The sequence below is a fragment of the Phalaenopsis equestris genome, unplaced genomic scaffold (genome assembly GCF_001263595.1).
Source record: "Phalaenopsis equestris unplaced genomic scaffold, ASM126359v1 Scaffold000690, whole genome shotgun sequence".
In the NCBI taxonomy this organism is placed as follows: Eukaryota; Viridiplantae; Streptophyta; class Magnoliopsida; order Asparagales; family Orchidaceae; genus Phalaenopsis; species Phalaenopsis equestris.
In genome coordinates, this window is record NW_018165130.1 from 21,759 (window position 1) to 28,056 (window position 6,298).

Sequence of the window (6,298 nt, forward strand, 5' to 3'; positions counted from 1 at the left end):
GTGATTTTCGGGTAGCTCATGAATGTGCTCAAAATACATGGTGAAAATCAAAAAAATTTTCATAGATGTAAAGTTCTTACCTCAAGAAGATCAAATCTAACAAATTTCGATTGAATCCATCAAGAAATCTTTAAAATAGGTGATGCCTTAGCCTAGAAATCGCAAAAAAACTGAGGAAGAAGGCGAGCTAAGGTGTGTTTATGGAGCTTTTTTGGACCAAAAATTCATTTAAAACCATCCGCGTACTGGTTTTCATGAACCGGCGCTTAAGCGTGAATGGTTCGGAGCTTAGGCACTAGTATATCGGTTTAGCCTGCACTTAAGCGCGGGTTTTGAGCTTACGCGCCAGTGCACAAATTTTGATTTTATTTAAGTGAAATGCACTCCTAGCCTAAGTCAACCAACCCTATATGGTCTCAAAACACTTTATATACTATTTTCTCCCCCCTTAACTCTCCTCTTACTCAAGATTCACCGATTTAAACTAATTCAATTTAATACTAAATAACACAAAATTTCACACAAAAAAACATTTAAATTAATTCACAAACAATTACAAACACTTTCAAATACATAAATTCTCAATCCAAATAGTCTCGAATGAGAAAATTTCTAGTACAAACACTAAATAATATTAACATATAAAAACACATTAAAACACGCTTAACATTAACAAATTCTAAACACATAAACACAAATTCACAAACTTAATTCTACTCTATAGTTGATGGAACAAATTCTGGCCTATCGTTAGTCTCTCCTTCAGCATTTGGAATGTATTTCTGAAAGAACGGACAATGATTATTAACTCTTGTTGAATCTTTGTCAATTCACTTGTTCTTCAGATACATTGTGTTGTCTGCTTCTTCTATTAAACTGGTATGGCTAAAGTGCATCTTAAGTTGTCATCTCATATGATTGAGATGTGTGTTAACTTTCATCACTTTATCACTTTCGGTTCAATTGAAGCTACACTAGCTGCAATCTTAGAGATTTTTTCTGCTATTCCTTTGTTGCTAACGAGGAAACTGATATACATCTCTTGCACACTCTGACTAATAAACTTCTTTCTCATTGCTTCCTCATTCTTCATATCACTCTCTCATTCTTCTTCAATTCACTCTCTCCAAGAAGACATTTTTCAAAACTTCTCTCTTTTCCCTTAGAATTTAAGGGTTAAATGGAGGTGGGGTAAAATTTCTCTTTATTCCCTTCTATTTATAGGCTCTAAACCTCCCTATAACTTCTAGGCATGTCCTAGATCTGCTCTTACACATTTAAGTTAACCAATTTAAAGTTAGAACTTCTAGAAACAAAATTCGCAAATGTTTTTTAACTATCGCACTTAAGTGCCGGGTCATGGCGCTTAAGCGCCAATGCCTAATTTAGCACAGGTCAACTTAACATCCAAACATTCATTCTAATATGTCTAAATCATCTTTTAAGGTCTTAGATTAATCACTAACTCATTATATGATCAAAATACTATCCAAAATTTTTGAAATCACACATAATAACATAACAATATAAGAAAACACACAAATAACTGAAGGGTGTCTCTCACAGTTTTTGAAATCACACATAATAACATAACAATATAAGCAAACACACAAATAACTGAAGGGTGTCTCTCACAGAGCGCTTGGTTTAACGTTGTCAGCCCGATGTAACCAGTGCTTATTCTAGTTGACCCAACATCAACAAATCATTTAAATTAAGTTGGTCACCTAAAAAGTAGGATTTCAGCCTGTGACTATTCACTTTGAATATTTTATCAGTTTTAGGATCTTTAATATCCACAGCTCCATAAGGATAAACTTTCGTCACAACAATTGGGCCCATCCACCTAAACTTAAGTTTGCCTAAAAATAATCTTAACCTTGCATTGCAAAATAAAACTTGTTGCCCTAACTAAAAATATTTAGTTAGAATCCTCTGATCATGCCACGTCTTGATCTTTTCTTTGTAAATCTTAGCACTTTCATAAGATTCATTCCTTATCTCTTCAAGCTGATTTAATTGTAATAACCTTTTCTCATGAGCATCTTTCAAATTGTAAATAAATTCCTTAATAACCCATTATGCTTATGCTCAAGTTTGACTGGTAAGTGACACGCTTTCCCAGCCTTATAAGCCCACAAAGCATAGTCAAGTTTAACTGACCAATCAATTTTAGTTGGATTACTAGTTTTTTCCAATATTCCTTTAATTTCATGATTAGATAATTCAGCAAAACCACTTGTCTAAGGAAGATAAACCGTAGCAATTCTATGATTTATATGATATTTCTTTATTAATTTCTCTATTACTCTATTTCTGAAATGACTTCCCCTGTCAGTTATGATTTCTCTCAGTATCCCAAATCTACAAAATATATTCATTCTTAAAAATTTTACAACACTTTGAAAATCACATCAAAGAAAAGAAACAGTTTCTATCCATTTGGATACGTAGTCTACTGCTAATAATATATATAAATTTCTCAAAGATGGTATTAGAAATATTGCCTACTCGTTGACATCGATCAAAAGTTTTGATATAAGCATTAACATCTCTAAAGATTGTAGGCCAATAAAATCCAGATTGTAAAATTTTGTATGTTGTTTCATTAACACCAAAATCTCCCTCAAAATCAGAATTATGAGATTTTTGGATAATTTCATAAGTTTCTTCTAACGACACACATCTTTGAATAATAAGATCCTTTCCTTATTTGCATAAAAATGGGTCATCTCAAAAATAATTCTTAGCTTCAGATACAAATTTCCACTTCTGTTGGTATATCATTTCATATGGTATAATATCACTAACAATGAATTTCACAATGTCGGCATACCATGGAACACGTCACTGATTAACATTGAATAATTCTTCATCTAGAAAATGTTCATTAATTTGTTTTTCAAAACAGAGTGGTTTTTTTAATTCAAGTCTAAACAAATGATCAGCAGTTTGATTCTCATCTCGTTTTCTATCTATTATTTCAAAGTCAAATTCATACAAAATAAGAACCAATCTTATCGATCTTGGTTTTGCATCCTTCATTTTCATTAAATACTTAATAGAAGAATGATTTGTATGCACTATACATTTAGTTCCATTTAAGTATCATCTAAATTTATCAAAAGCATATAGTACTGCTAATAACTCTTTCTTAGTTGTCGTAAAATTAATTTGAGCTTCATTAAGAGCTCTACTAGAATAATATATAACCTTGAAAATCTTACCATGCTTTTGTCCTGAAACAACACCAATAACATAATCACTAGCATCGCACATTAATTCAAAAGGTTTTTCCCAATCTGGTGAAATAATAATTGGTGCAGTGACTAATTTTTCTTTTAATAATTCAAAAGCTTTTGTGCACTCTTCATCAAATTTAATAATTACATCTTTTTCAAGTAAATGGCATAGAGGCTTAATAATTTTTAAATAGTCTTTAATATAATGCCTATAGAATCCAGCATGTCCTAAAGAACTCCTAATTTCCTTCACAATTGTTGTTCAAGGTAAATACTAAAGAACTCCTAATTTCCTTCACAATTGTTGTTCTAGGTAAATAAGCAATCACTTGAATTTTTGCAGGGTCTACTTCCATGCCATTTTCTGAAATTTAATGTTTCAAAATTAGTCCTCCTGCTACCATAAATTGACATTTGTCCCAATTAGGGACTAAATTTGTTTCTTCACATCGCTTAAGAACTTTTGATAGATGCTCTAAACATGATTCAAATGAAGTTCCCAACTCTAAAAAATAATCCATAAAAACTTCAATCCATTTTTCTATTAAATCACAAAAAATTGTCATCATGCATCTTTAAAATGTAGCAGGTGCATCACATAAACTAAAGGGCATTCTTCTAAAAGCAAATATACTATAAGGGCTGGTAAAATTTGTTTTCTCTTGATCCTTAGGAGCTATTTGCATTTGATGATAACCAGTATATCTATCCATAAAATAAAAGTATTTATTCCCAGCTAGTCTAATCGACATCTGATCTAGAAAGGGTAGTGGAAAATGATTTTTCCTTGTGGCAAAATTTAGTTTCTTATAACCAATTCATATTCATCATCCTGTGACTTGCCTTATTGGTATTAAATCATTATGTTCATTCAAAGTCACAGTCACTCCTCCTTTCTTAGGAATGCAGTGAATTGGACTAACCCGTGCACTACTGAAATAGGGTAGATAATTCCAGCATTTAACCACTTTAAAATTTCTTTCAAAATAACTTCTTTCATAATAATATTCAATCTTTTCCTTTGAGGATCAACATTGGGTTTGTTGTTCTCTTCCATATGAATTCTATGCATATAAATTGAAGGATCGATTCCTTTTATATCAACAATTATTCATCCAAAGGCTTTCTTGTAACTCTTTAAAGTTTTCATCAAACTTTCTTCTTCTTATGTAGTTAATTTTGAGGAAATTATGAGAGGTAATGTAGAGGAATCACCTAAAAAGGAATACTTCAAATGTTCAGGAAGTAACTTCAACTCAAGCTCGGAAGGGTGTTCAATCGATGGACAGAAAGATGTATCTTTTTTCGTTGACCAAAACTTCAAAATTTTCTGGAACATAGTTTAAATCTTCCATATATAAATCTTCAAATTGATCTAATTCCTCTTCTTGCTCATATTCCAACTCTTTCATCTCATATTTTTCTTCATAAGCTGTTTTGAAATTGCATTCACTTAAATATCTTATAACATCCATTCTATAGTATTCATCATCTTTACCTTTTGCAGGGTATTTCATTAATTTAGAAATATTAAATGTAACAGTTTGATCATTGACGTGAATAATTAAGTCTCTGGGTATTTCATTAATTTAGAAATATTAAATGTAACAATTTGATCATTGACGTGAATAATTAAGCGTGCATAGTTAATTCCCTTTTTTTCACATCTATCATTGCTCTTTCTATAGCTAGGAAAGATCTCCCCAAAAAGATAGGTATCTCCTTATCTTCCTCCATGTCTAGCACAATATGTCTAACACAATATAATCAACATGAAAGATAAATTGATCCACTTTTACTAAGAGATCTTCTATAACTCATTTTGGATATGTTATTGAATGATCTATTAATTTTTAGAGTTACAGTAGTAGGGGTTATTTCTCCTAATCCTAATCTTTTAAATATTGATAATGGCATAAAATTGATGCTTGCTCTTGAATCACATAAAGCATTCCCATAAAACCTATCTCTTATTGCACATGGAATTGTAAAGCTACTAGGATATTTAAGCTTTTCAAGTAGGTATTTCTAAATTATAACACTACACTCCTTATTAAGTGCAACTGTCTCATTATCTTCAAAGTTCCTTTTCCTATTAAGAATATCCTTCATAAACTTCACAGAGCTTGGCATTTGTTCTAGAGCTTCAGGAAATGGATCATTAATTGCAAGCTTCTTAAAAATTTCTAAAAATTTTCAAAATTGCTTGACCAATCTTTGTTTTTGACGCCTCTGAGAAATGGAGATGGTAGTTTTTCTAAATCAACATTAAGTAGAGAAATAGGTCTCTCTAAATCTTTCAGGGCATCCTCTTTAGGTACTTCAATCTCTTCTCTCTCTACTTCAGTCTCTTTTTGAACTCTACCTTCCAATTTTCTTCCACTTATGAGTTGAATGCCTTTTACTTGCTCTTTATTCTAGTCTTTTAGATTTACTTCTGTATTACTAGAAAGTGTTTCTTGGGATCTATTACTTAAAGAATTTGTTATTTGTCCCAATTGATTCTCAATCTTCATAATTTTCACTCCTTGACTTTGTAACTGATTTCCCATTTGTAACACCACTTCTTCTATAGAGAACTTCTTCTCCTTAAATTGTTTATTGTTAAAACCTGGAGGATAAGTAGGTCTGTAATTACTATTCCCTTATTTGATCTAGTTTCCCAATGGGTTTACTTGGTAGTTCCCCCATTGCATATTATTACCACCTGAAGTATTGTTCCTATTGAAGTTGGTATGGTTCTTCCAACCTGGGTTATAATAATTTGAGTATGGGTTGTTCTACTTATTATTTACGGAATTCAAAGTTTCTAATGATCCTTGAGAATTTACTATTTGGCCTAATTTTGGCCTAATGAATTCTCTTCAATCATGGAATTTTGTTGAGAAAAAGTCATTCCAAATTGGTCTAACTTCCTTGAAATTGCAGCAACTTGATTTGCTAACATAGTAAATGCAACAATTTCATGAATATTGGCTACTTTCTTAAGATTTACCCTCTCAGAAGGCTATTGAAAATTATTTGTAGCGATATCTTCAATTAAAGCATAAGCATTT